Below are 18,462 nucleotides of genomic sequence, written 5' to 3' on the forward strand. Positions count from 1 at the left end.
GCTAATCACAACAATCATATCAATTCCCGATGGACAAAATCAAGTTTTGCCATAGGCCTAAATTTTTTCTTGTTTTAGAAGCCGTTTCACCCGAATATATGGAAGAATTCTGAGATATAAACTCACAATTGCGTGATATAAAGTCAGAATTCGGAGATATAAACTTGCAATTGCGTGATATAAGGTCATAATTCTGACTTTTTTTTCTCAGTCAGAATTCTGACTTTATAACTCGCAATTGTGAGAAAAAAAGTCGCAATTACTCTTTATTTTTTTATTTAGTGGCGGAAACGGGCTTCCATACGAATAGGCCTATATGTCAAAACAGGGAAGAAAAGACTATTGGAAAATCTGTTTCATGCTTACTTTAAACAACATCAAATTGATTGAAATACGTTTTTATTGAAAAAGTGTGTAAGAAAAAACAAACAAATAATACATGTTATTATAAAATAATAACAATAAAATCTGCATGGCATATTTGCACTGCAAATCCATAAATGCACTGCATCTACTGTCTGAAATATAAATTAAGCTACTTGAGCTTTTTAATATCCCAGGTATCCAATTTTATTTATTATTTTCTCCATTCAACTTTAATACTTAAATTTACTTGATTTGCATACAAATTAGCCAAAGCATCAATATACAAATACGCGCACAAATTGCAAAAATACATGGCCCCAAAATATGGTTAAGCAACACAAACATTATAATAAGGCTCCAGTAATGTTAATAAAAATAGTAGGCTATTACAGTAAAATACAATCCTTTCAGAAAGATAATTATTGACAAATGCCTTGTGCGAGTCTTCTGCTGTCCTACAGAGAGCAGCGTTTATCTAACATTTAACATTCGATGTAAAACATTTTTTTAAAGAAATATTGACCGGCAGATGGCGCCATTACTCTGCGGTTAACCGTGAGAAGCACCTTCATAACTAAAACCATAGTGGTGAAATCACTACTGGCCAACAACGTGCACATCTGGGACCTGTTTTATTCTCAAGAAGATATTTGACACAGTAGGCCTACCTCACAATTCAATAATTCAAAAGAAGATAAATAGGAAAAGAGGTTGTTTCTATTAACTTTGCCTGCTGAAGTAACTGCGCAAAACATGTTTGTAAGTAGTGAGTGTATGCCACAAACATAAATGAAACATATAAATGCAAGCAGGGTATTATGAAAGTTGATCTCAGGAAGAGGATGATCCATCGGATTTTGTTTTAACGTCCTGGAACTAATGCGCTTGGAGAGAACTGCGGGAGAGTCTTTACGCCCCTATTTTCCCATTTCTCTCTGCTCTTCTTCTCCCATCTCCTCTGTCATGTCCTGTTGTTGAAACCACAGATTCTGGGGACCTCCTTATTTTCCAGAGCCTGGATGTAAAAAGGTTTATCTCATACCTAAGCTACATATATGGCACAGGGCTACAATATTTCAACCTTACAGATTAAATATGATTCTTAACAGAGCAGAATTAAACAAAGCAAAGGCAAAGGCAAACATGACGTACAGATTTACAAATTCTTTCCACAACCTTTCAAACAGCTTTCAAGCATGGACGTATGATATCTCAACAGAAAAAAAGAGTGAAAGGATACAGAGAGGAATATTTTCTTATAGGCTAGTGAGGGCATTCCCATAGAGAATACAGTTAAAGACTGCAAAACTATAACACTTGTACAGTTATCTTTGTGAGGAAAAGTTGTGAGTTTTAGGCCATCAGAGTGAGGACAATGTTTGGTCGGTCCTTATGTTCTGACACCTTTAAAGGGCTGTTTGAGGGATAATTGTTGGTTTTTGGGTTAAGGTTAGGGTCAGGGGATATAATTTACAGCTTGTAAAGTATAAAAATCATTATGTCTATGGAAAGTCCCCGTAATGTGTGTGTGTGTGTGTGTGTGTGTGTGTGAACTCTTTAAAGCCTTACCATAACAACACAGCAAAATAGGGGTAGTGAGGGAAGAGAGAAGTAAGAGAGAAAGTCATCCATCACTAATATGTCATCTCTTTGATCATAACCAACATTAGTGTCTATTGGTTTATATTTCTTGTATTCGTCGCTAGCATTTACCTCCCTTGCACTGAGCTTTGCAGTTAAAATCCTTGTATATGCGTGTGTGGTGAGGAAGTGAGGTGTGTTCCCACGACCTGTGCGTGTAGTAACCTTACCTCCCTTTGATCCTGCTTTGCCCTGATAGATTCTGCCTCACACACGCACACACACACACACACATACTTGGAAAGGCACTGATGTGATGTGACAGTTGTTAAGGCCTCCCGCTTTGATGTGGAGGGATATGTGGAGGTATTATTCCTTTTGTGATCCAATCAAACACACAGACTTTTTCCAAACCACACGCATGTTCTGTAACTGAGAAGTTTTTGTTACTTCACAGCAGAGGAGACAGTGGATTTCTCTGCATTTTATTCAAATAATTTCTGTGCCATTATTATTGGCAAAAAATTATGACTGTTTTCATACAGGTTTTCTTGAACACTGCCCCTATACTCCAATGGTCATCAAAACAGACAAACCCCAAACTCATACCACTGGTCGACCAAACAGACAGCCCCGCCTCAAACTTACACCATTGGTTGAGCCATGTGTTGGGCATTTCAGGCAGCTCTAATAAACTCCATTGGTCGACCAAACAGACAGCCCCGTCTCAAACTTACACCATTGGTTGAGCCACTGTGTTAGGCGTTTCAGGCAGCTCTAATAAACTCCATTGGTCGACCAAACAGACAGCCCCGCCTCGAACTTACACCATTGGTTGAGACATGTTGGACGTTTCAGGCAGCTCTAATAAACTCCATTGGTCGACCAAACAGACAGCCCCGCCTCGAACTTACACCATTGGTTAAGCTATGTGTTGGGCATTTCAGGCAGCTCTAATAAACTCCATTGGTCGACCAAACAGACAGCCCCGCCTCAAACTTACACCATTGGTTGAGCCATGTGTTGGGCACTTCAGGCAGCTCTAATAAACTCCATTGGTCGACCAAACAGACAGCCCCGCCTCAAACTTACACCATTGGTTAAGCTATGTGTTGGGCATTTCAGGCAGCTCTAATAAACTCCATTGGTCGACCAAACAGATAGCCCCGCCTCGAACTTACACCATTGGTTAAGCCATGTGTTGGGCATTTCAGGCAGCTCTAATAAACTCCATTGTTCGACCAAACAGACAGCCCCGCCTCAAACTTACACCATTGGTTGAGCCACTGTGTTAGGCGTTTCAGGCAGCTCTAATAAACTCCATTGGTCGACCAAACAGATAGTCCCGCCTCGAACTTACACCATTGGTTAAGCCATGTGTTAGGCATTTCAGGCAGCTCTAATAAACTCCATTGGTCGACCAAACAGATAGTCCCGCCTCGAACTTACACCATTGGTTAAGCCATGTGTTAGGCATTTCAGGCAGCTCTAATAAACTCCATTGGTCGACCAAACAGACAGCCCCGCCTCAAACTTACACCATTGGTTGAGCCATGTGTTGGGCATTTCAGGCAGCTCTAATAAACTCCATTGGTCGACCAAACAGACAGCCCCGCCTCGAACTTACACCATTGGTTAAGCTATGTGTTGGGCACTTCAGGCAGCTCTAATAAACTCCATTGGTCGACCAAACAGACAGCCCCGCCTCAAACTTACACCATTGGTTAAGCTATGTGTTGGGCATTTCAGGCAGCTCTAATAAACTCCATTGGTCGACCAAACAGACAGCCCCGCCTCGAACTTACACCATTGGTTAAGCCATGTGTTGGGCATTTCAGGCAGCTCTAATAAACTCCATTGGTCGACCAAACAGACAGCCCCGCCTCAAACTTACACCATTGGTTAAGCTATGTGTTGGGCATTTCAGGCAGCTCTAATAAACTCCATTGGTCGACCAAACAGACAGCCCCGCCTCGAACTTACACCATTGGTTAAGCCATGTGTTGGGCATTTCAGGCAGCTCTAATAAACTCCATTGGTCGACCAAACAGACAGCCCCGCCTCAAACTTACACCATTGGTTGAGCCATGTTGGACGTTTCAGGCAGCTCTAATAAACTCCATTGGTCGACCAAACAGACAGCCCCGTCTCAAACTTACACCATTGGTTGAGCCATGTGTTGGGCATTTCAGGCAGCTCTAATAAACTCCATTGGTCGACCAAACAGATAGTCCCGCCTCGAACTTACACCATTGGTTAAGCCATGTGTTGGGCATTTCAGGCAGCTCTAATAAACTCCATTGGTCGACCAAACAGACAGCCCCGCCTCAAACTTACACCATTGGTTAAGCCACTGTGTTAGGTGTTTCAGGCAACTCTAATAAACTCCATTGGTCGACCAAACAGACAGCCCTGCCTCAAACTTACACCATTGGTTGAGCCACTGTGTTAGGCATGTCAGGCGGCTCTAATAAACTCCATTGGTTGACCAAACAGACAGCCCCGCCTCAAACTTACACCATTGGTTGAGCCACTGTGTTAGGCGTTTCAGGCGGCTCTAATAAACTCCATTGGTTGACCAAACAGACAGCCCCGCCTCAAACTTACACCTTTGGTTGAACCACTGTGTTAGGCGTTTCAGGCGGCTCTAATAAACTCCATTGGTTGACCAAACAGACAGCCCCGCCTCAAACTTACACCATTGGTTGAGCCACTGTGTTAGGCGTTTCAGGCGGCTCTAATAGAGTCCATTGGTCGAACAAACAGACAGCCCCGCCTCAAACTTACACCATTGGTTGAGCCACTGTGTTAGGTGTTTCAGGCGGCTCTAATAAACTCCATTGGTCGACCAAACAGACAGCCCCGCCTCAAACTTACACCATTGGTTGAGCCACTGTGTTAGGCATGTCAGGCGGCTCTAATAAACTCCATTGGTCGACCAAACAGACAGCCCCGCCTCAAACTTACACCATTGGTTGAGCCACTGTGTTAGGCATTTCAGGCAACTCTAATAAACTCCATTGGTCAACCAAACAGACAGCCCCGCCTCAAACTTACACCATTGGTTGAGCCAATGTGTTAGGCGTTTCAGTCGGCTCTAATAAACGCCATTGGTTGACGAAACAGACAGCCCCGCCTCAAACTTACACCATTGGTTGAGCCACTGTGTTGGGCATTTCAGGCGGCTAATAAACTTCATTGGTCGACCAAACAGACAGCCCCGCCTCAAACTTACACCATTGGTTGAGCCATGTGTTGGGCGTTTCAGGCAGCTCCAATAAACTCCATTGGTCGACCAAACAGACAGGCCAACCATAAACTCACACAATTGGTTGAGCCACTATGTGCCGCACGTCGGACAGCTCTAACAAACAAAGCTAAGTGAAAGTCCCACAGATGCAAAGCATTTTACTCTTCAGGGAAATCCATCTAAATGGCTTGCATATATCTGGATGGGAGAAAGTAGTGCTGATCTATCTGCCAGATCTAACAGAGTGTTTTGCATTCTTATTGCTTTCACTTAAAAAAAAAGATCCTTCAAAGATCCTTTTCCTGAGAAACAAAAATGCATAAGATTTTAAATTGTTCCACTGGCAGACTAACTAAATGTATTATTTCATATTCTCTCACAAGCATATGATTTATTAGCCTTTTTTTTTAGCCTATGCAGTAGTGCTGATGTGAAGCTGAGTATCCCTTTGTCTAGCTGTCCTTCTCTCTGTCTCATTCTCTCTCTGTCTGAATGAGATGACATAAAGCTGGTCCCAACAACACAGATTGCACCAACAAGATGCTGTCAAGAGCTTTAGCTTCTATTTTATTAAACATCTCAAACCAAGACTGTCAGCTCATGCATTTGAGACACAAAAACAGAGGCAAACAGTCCATGGAGACCTTCAGTTATTCAGATGAAATGTAGTGTTCTGTGCCTTAGCGGATCAAACACAGCATATATAAGATCTTCTTGTGGAGTGGCAGACATTACTTTGTGGCTTTAAATGTGATGGGAATAACTGGTATTAGTCAAGCTTTTGGTCTCTGCAGTCTGATTGCTTTGTCACAACCAATCAGACTGCACTGCTAGATTCATCTCCACTGAGGAATTCTGGTTACGACTGAACAGAGTCTTTAGCACTAACACACACACAGTGAGGACAGTGAAAAATCCCTCACGCAGAGGCTATCATTCCTCTAAACCCAGACAGCAACACAGAGACAGAGGAGGGGAACAGAAGGTCAGGTTTGTTTGACGGTAAAGCATCACAACACCCTGCAGTGTTTGTTTTTGCTGCTGGTGTTTTAGGGGGGAAGAGTGCTATCAGCACGTTCAGGTGTGTGTCGGGATGTTTGTGTGTGTGTGGTTGGTGGTGATGGTGTTTTGAGTGAACTCCGGGGAAAACTCTTGTAAAGTTAAATTGATCCATTAGTGATATCTAACTTTTTATGGTCACTTTATGTAATCTTCACATTATACAGAAAAACTAAGAATCTATAAAAGAAATCAAAGCATCTTTCCACAGAGACTCTTATGAGCCATGAAGACTTCGAATTCAGATTACCTGGATGGCAAGAACATTAGATTTGTATTTCAGTATGCATATGAGGAATAGAAAAAAGACAACCTTGTTTGTAACAAGTGGTTATTTGAGTTACTGTTGCCTTTCTATCAGCTCAAACCAGTCCATTCTCCTCTCACCTCTGGCATCAACGAGGGTCACTCACTGAATTGTTTTTTTTTTTCAGACCATTATCCATAAATCCTAGAGATCCCAGTATACCAGCAGTTTCTGAAATACTCTGACCAGTCGTTTGGCACCAACTCCCATGCCACATTCAAAATCACTTAAATCACCTTTCTTCCCCATTCTGATGCTCAGTTTGAACTTCAGCAGATTGTCTTTACCATGTCTACATGCCTAAATGCATTGAGTTGCTGCCCTCTGATTGGCTGATTAGATATTTGCATATAGACATTTGAATAAAGTGGCCGGTGAGTGTATAGCTATTATGTTATTTATTATTACTTTGTATTAGCTTTTATTTTTTATATTTTTATTTTCCTTTTAGCTCAGGAGTTAGTTCGTTATGTGCTTTTGTATTTTTTGTTAGTTCTTCACATTTCTATATCTTTAATTTTAAAAAATGTTTTAAAGTTTTTTCATCGACTATTTCTATTTTGATTTATTTGAGCTTTAAATCGATTGCAACGATATTACTAAAACATTTACCCCTTAAACGCATACCTCGGGTCTTTAGTCCTCCTTTTAAAATTAGATATCAACCTTCTTAGTATTCCTCAATCAATTCATTATAAACAATATAACAAGAAAAAATATATATAAAATAAGTTTTCACATTCATTTTTTGTAAAAATATTATTTTCTGACATTTCACTCATAGTTACTGCAGGCAGAAAACAAAATAATAAAAAAGTATCATCAGCAAAACATGAAATGGTTGAAAAGGACTTGAAAAGTACTGAACATATTAGTGTCACTGTCACTTGATGGCGAAGAAGCGATCAAACTATTGATTTTGAAGATGTTGAAAATGATAGTTTTGATAATATGTTTGAGATCACGAATATGAGCCAAATGCTAAATGTACTGAAATGAGCTCTGACAAGGACAGGGGTGATGGTAAAAAGCATCTGCTCAAACTGAACCCTTCCGAGCTCCAAAAGGAGTTTTATATTATCGCGACAGGTTGAGATCTGTGTTAGATATACAGTAGATCTAGGTCGCTAAAGACCCGATTATGTAAAAATGATTGGCGAAACATTTGTGCATTTAAGGGTTAATAGTTTTAGTTTACAATTACAACACTGGTCTTCATTGAGCAAATGTGCTGTTCTCTCTCACACACTTTGTCTCTTTCTTATGCAATGTGTCTTGTAAAAAAAAAAAACTGGAAGCACTGGTTGCTGAATAAGTGTAACAAAGCAAGAAAAAAAAAGGATGAAACCCTTAAACCTCTTTCTCCAAAAGTACTGGGAAAGATACAAAATGAATCAAAGAGAAAAACAGAAAAACAAGACTCTTTTATTGCTCAGAGTTTGTCCTTTCACTGCTCAAGTGGCTTTAGTATGTTCTCAGGTATTTTAAATATCAACTTGGCCTCAGATGTTTTCCCTAGAAGAGAAATAAAGAACAAAAACAAATGAGTCAATTGTTGACTTGGTCTTAGAAGAATTTGTGAGAAAGTTTGGGTTCTGTGACTTTTCATTTCGCACTTTGGTCTCTCGGTGAATCTGAGCACAGTGTGAGACGTTGTTGAGATCTGAGATTACGGATAACGGAAGGCCTCCGTTTGCTCTCCATTTAATCTCGTTGCATTCTCTGAGAAACAACTGTGATATTAAAACGATGCCCCGATTGACCTGTGGGGGTCAAGAGGGAGAGAGTGAGAATGATTATTGACAATGAGATGTCGTGATATTGCATACGAGCATCTCTGTGATGCTGTGGTGTTTCCTCTAGTCGAGTGGGAATGTGTTTATTGAAATGTTTACTGAGACTTTCAAACATGCACAAACATCTCTCTCTCTCTCCAACTCCCACTATTTAGACAAAAGTCCTACATTGGCTTCACAGACATAAAAGTAGGTCTCCACACCTGTGACAGAGATGTACAGGTGTTTTAATCTCATTCGCTTCACATCTCCGTCAGTCATCCGACACACTCTCTCTGTCTCTTTCTACCTCCCCACATGCCATCTCTCTCTAACAGCTGTAGATGGGCAGAATATATGGCTATGTAAACACATTAGGAGTCTGTTTATGGCTGAGTAAACCCCTACAGTTTAAACACTTTTGAGAAATGTGATTTGAGAGCCAAAGTGAAGTGCTGTGAGAGGGAGCGCCGTTAAGGTGTCCCTGGCATGCCTGTTTATTTTGGTTGGAGTGTCCTTGCCAGTGGACAATTCTCATCGAGGGCGAGGGGGGTTAGATGATGTCAGCTCTGAGACGAGGATGAGAGAACTGTCAAACAAACCAAGGAGCAAAAAAGAAGAACTCAGCTGTTACAATGTGTGTACGTGTGTGTTTGTTTGTGTGCATGTGTACGTGTTTTGTATGCACATTGGTTTGTTAGTAATGTGATGGGAATCTCATTAGATTCAGCTCTGATTCGACTGAATGATTCACGTTCCTTAACAATGTAATATAGTCCACTGAAGTGAACCCAAGTGCAGTTTATTCCAAACATGAACAGATACAAATGAAACAGACTTGACTTGAAACATGGCATATCCATGACCGTGAAAAACAAACTCACCAACAGTAGTACAGGGAACTAACTAGACAAGATACAATGGAGCATGAAGTCTATTTATAGACGGTGCATCCCAGTTCGCATATTATGTCCTAAATAGTATTCGAAAATAGAATTAGAATGTCCCAAATCGTAGTATGTTGAAATGGGTATACCCGGATGGTCTACTCTTTCCGGTTAGAATTTGAAGTGCAGATCCATGCACACTCTGATGGTTAATATTGCCCACAACCCATTGCGAGTTTGGATGAGTATTAGATTAGAACTACAAACGTGGATGCAATGTGTTAAAAACTACAAATATGGCGGATGTGTGAGTCCGACGGTTAAGCAGAGAGGTTTAGATAAAGGGGTTTGAGTGAATAATTATCAGTATCTAACCTGACGAAAAGATATTTATTCAGTGTTATCCACATTATATTTCATCTGCAACAGCATTGAGAACTTTTTTAATGATACGTTTGGCCTTTAACTTTTAAACATATCATATTCAAATTGCAAACACATGAGGAGAGTCTCCGCATGCAATACCCATGACTGGCAGATCAATGTGCTACTACATTTCTCTCCGATACGGTAGGAAATGAAATTAAATTGAATGTGGAGGGTTTTAACTGTGACAAGAAGATTGACAGGACTGTTTAAACGGTGACAGGGTGCATGTAACTAAGCGACAGAGCTGCCCGTTTAAGATGGCGAAGTAGTAGGCTATGTGCCAAAGCTTACATACTTTTCACAAAAAGAGTACATACTTTTAGGACATTGTATAAGTAGACGAATTGGCAAGAGACTAATGACTAACAAGGCACACCTGAGAACAATCAAACAATGAACCAATGACAAAACAGAACTGAGAAACACATGACCTGAACAACCAAACAGAAGAGGAAGCACATGACAAACAGGAAGCAGGAAACATGAGAATTTCAAAATAAAAGATAAGAACACCAAAAAAACCCAAACCAACTTGAAAAATGATTACATTCCATTAATTTTGAGGAAGAAAAAAAAAAAGAAAGGATGGTTTTATGGTGAAGTATTTACTTCTCCCAACAACCTGTTGTCAAATGACAAGGCATTCTACAGCATAATGTAATTTTTAATATGTTACATTATATTTAAAAACATTGTTCCTCAATATTTCAAATGGAAGAAATTAAGACAAAAATGTGTTTTTAACGTTTTGCTAACATTCACATTAAGTCATGAAAATATTTCGGAATTTTCTTTGATCGTTCAGTTAGTCCAGTTTTTTTAAAATGTTTTGAACATCCCATTTTATCATTTTGCAAACATTATGAGAACATTACTTTTCAATGTTCTCTGAATGATCTGAAACAAGTAGTGGCCTAATGTTTAAAAAACTAAAATGTTTCAGAAAAAAAAAAAGTTCCATGAATGATGAATGAATCATTATTTTCGGTGAATCTGTTAGATTGGTTCGCAAATCTGTTCAACTCATTGATTCAATGTTTCAGTCGAAGTGACTCTCCCTTTAACAACACACAGAATCAATGATCGGGTCTGAACAACCTGAGAAACAAAGTGACCAGGAAAGGTGGTTTTTGAGTGTCTGTATTTTAATATTTTGACCCTGACCCCATAAAAAAAACAAAATTTTGTGAAGTGTGTTCAGAAAGCATCGGTACATTTAAACTCACAGTCACTAAGCAACTTCAAAGGCACCTGAATTATCCCCCAGCCTGCTCTCATACCTTTCAGAGGGTTGGAATCTCATGTATTTGACCCGGAGACCCTCAGACCAACAAGCAGAGTCAGTACTCGTACATGTAATCAGATAATCAATATAACATATTCATAATAACATAATATATCAAAACAAGCAAGTTTTATAGCACATTTAAAAGCAACAAGGTTGACCAAAGTACTTCACAATTATAAAAATTCTAAAATAGTACAATGGCAAGACTACATACAGACATTTTAAAGTTACTGCACGTGCAAAGTGAAATTAAAATTACAACAAGATTCCACCAATGAAAGATTATGCATTTTCAGCTGAGATTTGAAAATATCTACTAATTGGGTCGACCGAATATGAAAGGGAAGTTTGTTCTATAGTTTCAGAACTAATACAGAGAATACTCAACACTTTGATTTATGCTTAGACCGAAGGACTACCAGAATATTATCATAAACCTAATTAGATGCACACAATATCAAAACCCCAAAATACTGAATGTCTTTACTCAAAGGCACAATATGTAATTTTCGCCACTAGAGGTGGCTTATTCAAAACAAAGGCGTAGCTTGATGATGCCTTGATGACGTAGTTGTCTTTATCTCTACAGCCGGTGGAAAAGAATCCGACGGGACTCTGGCAGAAATCATATTCATGGATGAGCTAACGTAACATTGTAGCATGGTGGGGCTGAAGGCCGTTGGGAGCGGAAGAGGCCGCTGGAGCGATTGCTAATGAGAGACATTAGATACATTTGAGTGTGTTGAAAGTTATGTTATAATGCTACTCTGTGGGTTCGCTCTGCGGCTACTATGAGACCCTTGTTGCACACTGCAGTGAGCTAGATCAATATTAGGCATGGTAAAACATGGTACTCGCAGTAAATCAAGAAAACGAGATTTAAACAATAAGACTAACTGTGTTGAGCTATATAACAATTTATTTGTTTTCTGTCGATGAATGTATCCAAACAGTTGCTCACCTGTCTAATAAAACACATAATATATTAAAGTGTCTTTGGTGTTTCAATGGTTTCTACAAAATAAAAAATCGAGGATAACGCGGGTATGGTGTCATTGATAGGCGACGCATGGACACAGTCCGTGTCCTGGATAAAATTTCTCTGGATTTAAATATTTGTGGAAATATTTGGGATAATGTAAGTAAACAAGTCAACAAAATATATAACATTGTTCTTGTTTTTTCCCCCCTATATATTTTAATCCAAAAGTCTTACATATTGTGCCTTTAAATTGCAATACTAAAAATGCAATTAATATAAAGCCAAGATTGAAAATTAGACTAATTCAATACAAAGCATTTTCAATTGTGGTCTCAGACTTTTGAATCCCATATGTTTTTTCACATGTTTTTAGCATTTCAAAAGTCAACCCTTTCAGGTTCGCATTGGAATGCAATAATAAATGAATATGCCTAAACAATACATATACTTTTAGGTAAAGTTGAACATTTTAATTTAGGATAAATAACTGCACAAATATGCTGAAAAACAGTGGGATTTCTGTGCAAATCATTCATCAACAATGAGGAAAATGTCTTATAATCAGGGGCGCCGCTAGCAATTTTGGGCCCTATGAAAGAATTTGATGTTGGGCCCTCTACCACTCCAACCTAGCTATCCAAGATCATCTCAGGGGGCCCCAAAAGTGTGTGGGCCCTTAGAATCGTCCTAACTTCCCCCCCTTAGCTGCGCCCCTGCTTATAATCAGTGCAGAATGTATGGCCTCCAATTCATATCATGCTCGTATGGTCAGTGAGTGCAAATTGTTTTGTTCCACTTTACTTCAATAGATATTAAGATGTAGGCTACAGATATTTTAAGAAATTAACATTATAATAAATAATTTACCTGTTGAGAGAGTTTTGACAGCGTAATTGGATGGCCGAGCTCCAGAAAATCAGTAGGCTAATGAGGTGACTTTGACAGTTACAGATTTGAAAAAAGAAAATGGCGGGAACCCTAAACTCTAACACGAAGAACCATTTCAGCATATAAAGGGTTCTTCTATAGACGATAGAACTGTTACTACGATAGATAGATAGATAGATAGATAGATAGATAGATAGATAGATAGATAGATAGATAGATAGATAGATAGATAGATAGATAGATAGATAGATAGATAGATAGATAGATAGATAGATAGATAGATAGATAGATAGATAGATAGATAGATAGATAGATAGATAGATAGATAGATAGATAGATAGATAGATAGAGAGTAACAGGGCAGATCAGTTGAATGCATTCTTGAGTCCTGACTCAGGGGGATTTTTTATATGATACCACGTAATGGACTCTATGTTCTGTTTTGTGGTCACTCCCTTCCTCTGCAATCTTATAAACATAGGTAAAACCATAAAGCTGCTCCTCCTAGAATTTGTACCTTTCTCTATCTCTCTATCTCACACACACACACACACACACACACACACACACACACACACACACACACACACACACACACACACACAAACACACACTAAATATCTCACTTTTCCCACTACATTAGAAGGAAACTAATGCAATGTTTCTGGCTTGATATGAAACAGCCCTCATACTAACCGGCCTCTCAGAAACAATATTACAACACAAACAGCTTGAATTAGCGTGTTTGTGCATGTATGCACGTGTGTATGTGCATTATTGTGTATAAAAAGCACTGTGAGAAAAGTTCCCATGGTGTTACATATGCATTTTTATCAACTTTATTTTTAAAATGCAAGATTCTTTTGCAGCGTGAATTCGTACCTGATGAAGAGCTTCACCTGATGTCATTCTAAGGAGGTGAATAAGGTAGGGAATGATGTATGGAGAAAGGAAGAGAGGAATTGAGTGACATTATGGAAAAATCTGATGACATGTAGGTACTCAGATGGACAAATGGCGAGTTGGTGTCACTGATAGTGGGGGGTCTGTGATACTGATATCTTTTAGTCTGGGAGCAAGTGTATATGTATGTGCGTTTGCATCTTTAGCAGCGTCCTGACTGGACTTTTTGGGTCTCGTTCAGACCCCAGCATGCACTGGAGCAGCACAAGGTGACAGGAGAAGTAATGAAGATGAATGTGTGTGTGTGTGTTTCTGAGAAGGCTGCTTTTCTGCTCAGATTAAGATCAGGCTTGCTGATAAAAATGCCCGCCAGGCCACTCAGAAACCCAACACTCCTCTCTTCTCTTCTCTTTCCTCACCTCTCTTCATTCCACCCTTTTCCCATTCCCTTCATCTCTGTCCATTCCTCTTGTATGAGTACAGGAATGAGCTTTTGGTTTCTGTCTTCCTTTATAGGCTTTATAAAATATAATTTAACAGCAAATAAAGAGTTTAAGGTTCACTGCGAAAGACTGTTTGGGTAAAAATTACATAAAAGAGTACAGAAACATTTTGAAAACAGTCCTCGCTATGCTAAGAGTACATTAATGATTAAAATAAATAAAAGTGAAGAAAAACATTTATGATTTTGCACTATATTTGACATCATGATAATAAATGGCCTGTCTAGTAACAAGCAATCTCTTTTCACCATGAACAGAATAATTATGTGTGACAACCTGGTTACAACAACCAGAAGATCAAGATACACTACCGTTGAAAAGTTTGAGGTCAGTTTTTGTTTTTTAAAATAAATGTATACTTTTTTCTGCAAGTACATAGGCATATTAAATTGGTCAAAAGTGCAATACAAATATTTACATTGTTTCAAAAATATATATTTCAAATGAATGCTTCTTACATCAAAAAATCCTGAACGGAATGTATCACGGTTTTCTCAAAATATTAAGCATATTTTCAACGTTATAATAATAAGAAATGTTTTTTGAGCAGCAAATCAGCATATCAGAATGATTTCTGAAGGATCATGTGACACTTAAGACTGGAGTAATGCTGCTGAAAATTCACTGTATTTTTGACAAATAAATTCAGCTTAGGTGAGTATACTGTATATTATATACCCTTTCAGATGGTTCATAATTTACTTTAAAATTATTTGTCTCTTCATCTGATAGCATAATATCTGATGGATGAAGTAAATAGAGCGAGCGCTGTATGAGATAATTCCTTTGACCTTTTATTCGGCCTTATCTCTTCTCAGAACTGAGGCTGCCGGTGCATGCAGTGCAAACCCAAAATGGCTTTGAGAGTGGCCTGTAACCAACTTCTCTGAACCAGGTTTAATAAATCATCGTATGCAACCTGGATCCTAATCAGGGTCATGCACCCTCTCACCCGCCAGCGGAATTAGGGCAGACCCAAACAGACCACTCAGAGGGGCCAGATCGGTGGCATTAGTCAGATACCATGATGCCTATTTATTTGCTGGTGACATGAGGCTGCAGGCAGCACTGATCTCTCTCTATCCCTCTGTTTCTATATCTCTCTATCAGCGCCCTGATTCTCTAGGGTCATATTAAGTGTGTTTAAGGCCACTGTTAAAAGGCTTGAATTATCATACTGTAACGATTAGCAATAATGGTCCGCAGCTCATTCAAAGCAATCCGAGAAGCCTTATTAGATCAAACTACTTAGCTTCCCCAGGAAACACTGAATGTTTGAATGATTTTTTAGGCCTGTTTCAGAACGCAACACAAGCAGCACGTAAATAATGCAGCAGCATAACTGCAGCATTCACACTCAATATGTTTACATGTGCAAGTATAAAACGTAGTCGAGTCTTTATCTATGTGTCAAAGTATAAGTCACGATGCGTAATCGGATATTTGAAGGATTAAAAACACGTTCCGTGCAGGGCCGGATTAACATAAGGGCTAGGTGGGGCTGAAGCCCCAGGGCCCGAGCACGGAGGGGGCCCGTGATTGGCCGAGGAAATGATTGACAATCGATCGGGAGCACCTAAAGTTTTCCTGTTGGGCCGCTCGCAAAACCACACCACGCCCCCACAAATTAAGCGCTGTAATTTAGGCTACTGGAGTGCTGCGAGTGCATGGGAAAATCAAAAGCCAGGTGAAGAAACGGCGCTACCTGAATAAACCGCACGCGCATCCAGCAGTGGCAGCGCGAGAGCAGCTGGGTCGTCGCTGACAAACTCGTTCGGCGCTTTCGCCGCTCCATTGAAGTCATAACGAGCGCCAGGCAGTCGTTTTATCCATTTGAATTTGATATTGATACAAGCTCAACATCATGTGTACAGCAAAGGCTCTGTGGCGAAATTGGCTGAACCAGACTGAAAAGCTCCGACCATGTCTGAAGTGTTGAGGTAAATATAGACTGCCTACAAGATGGCCGTAGCCAGTTATGAGGTCTCCGAGGTCCGGACCGCTGTATTTTTCCGAGGTGTAGGCTACATAGCTAATAAATGTTGTGAAATAATTGACCACCAATAGAGTGCTTTATGTACACAGAAGCTGCTGCGCGAGTCACGCGACGCTTCAGTAAACGGTGTGAGATGCAAGTAGCCTATACATTATAGCCAAACTAAACATTTCATATTTCAAACAATGTTCAATGTTAAACAACGAACAGACTATCAGCCAGAGCTCAGATTTAGGAGGGGAAGAGACGGGGCAAGAGAAGGAGACTGAGAGAAAAAGAATGAGAGAGTGATGAAATGAGGAGAGAGCAGGTATGACCAGTGTTGCCAACTCTGGCAAGACAAATAAGCAACCACAGCTTCAAAAACAAGCCCAATATTATTATTTTATTTATTATCATCAATATAATTTATTATCAGTTATTTTGTTATCAATAAATGAGCCTGCAACATATTAAACTGAAACCTCTCTGAGTTTGAAAAGCAAAAACAGATGTGATTTTACAAAAAATCATCAAATTGCAATAAAGGGCACGAAATATCCTCCAATCAGCAGTGAACAGAAGAGGTTTGGAGATGGAAAAAGTGACGTGAAGGCCAATTTAGTCTGAGTTAGGTGCAGAGTAGTTAACACGCACTACAAACTGTGAAAAAGACAAGCCCTGCATCTCAATCTGATACTATCTGCCCTAAATAGTATTGAAAATTACTAATGTCACATGCTATTTAGGATGGATAGTATGCACATTGGGATGTATGCAAGCACTAAGGGAGTGCTGCAATATAGCCACATATTTATTATAAAATAATTGGGAACCATACCTACTGTTAGTATACTAGTTTTTATTTTTATTATAGCCTGTAATGATAAATATGTTATACAAATATTTTTAAAATTAAATGAGGTGCCTGTCCTCCCTGTTTCCTCTCCATCTCTGTTCATCTCTGCTGGTGGCATTGTTTGTGGAAATGTATACGTCTATTTACGTCTACTAACTATCATTACGTGCATTTATAATGTCACATTGAATGCAATTTTTCTTCAATGAGGGGGAGAAGGAGGCGGGATGTGAGAACGAATTACTACAGCATTTGTATCATAGCACTGATTGGCTATTAGCTTTGAGAAGACAGTGTCAGTCAATGTATTGGACAAAACAGCGACCATAAATGTAAAGAAATGAAGTTGCTTGTCATATTTTCCTAACAAGCAAACACATTTTTTAAAATAAGCCCAAAAAACTGCAACACGTGTTTTTTTTTACACGACCTGCCATAAAAAGAAGCCCAAAGTCGCGTGTTATACGCAGACTTGGCAACTATGGGTATGACAATCTACTGCCCACCTGCATGGTTTTGAAAGCTATTTATTATTCAATTTTTTTTAGCCTTCAAACATCTTAAAATGCACATATATAGATCAGAGAAATCAAAATTTTCTTGGGGGACCATGCCCCCAACCCCCCCAAAATACCTCAAATTTGGGACCTCACAGGTTTTAAAACTCCTTAAGGCAGTTGTATATAGCCTACTCAAAAGTTGTTGCTTTTTCTGGAAACCGGTTTGCTTTGACCTCATATCTGGAGTTAATGCATTTATGCATTTAAGGCCTACTGAATATTAAAATGGAAAATTCAGACAGTATATACTCATTGTATCTCTGTGCTTTGAAGATTTCGTTTTTAAAAAATACTAATTATTTCTGTGGTAGAAAACGTTGTGGCACTAAGATCGGCTACTATGGGGGCCCTTGGGTTTGTCATAGCCCCAGGGCCCTACATGTTCTTAATCCGTGCCTGGTTCCGTGTGACCTCTGTCTTTTGCAGTCCTGAGAGAAATTGTAGTCTGACTGACCTGTATGCATGCTGAACGTTGGTCACCATGATTTTGCCAAGTAAGTTCCTGGGTCAACATATTGATCCTGGAACAAAATTCTTGTCTGAAAATGTAGTCCTAAGCTTACTAGCCTACCCCTAAAACTAACCCTAACTTATCCCTAAAATCAGAGGGAAATAATAGGTGAATTACACCGAAGTAGAAGCAGCTAACCCAGGTTGTAAGCCTAAACTTGCCATAAACATGTCCCTCAAATCATGTGAGTACAGTGGTTCAATATTAATACTATAAAGCAACAAGAATATTTTTGGTGCGCCAAAAAAAACTAAATAACGACTTATATAATGATATAGTGATAACTAATTTCAAAACACTGCTTCAAGAAGCTTCAGAGCGTTATGAATCAGTGTGTTG

Source organism: Gobio gobio (assembly GCF_949357685.1).
Source record: "Gobio gobio genome assembly, chromosome: 10".
Lineage (NCBI taxonomy): Eukaryota > Metazoa > Chordata > Actinopteri > Cypriniformes > Gobionidae > Gobio > Gobio gobio.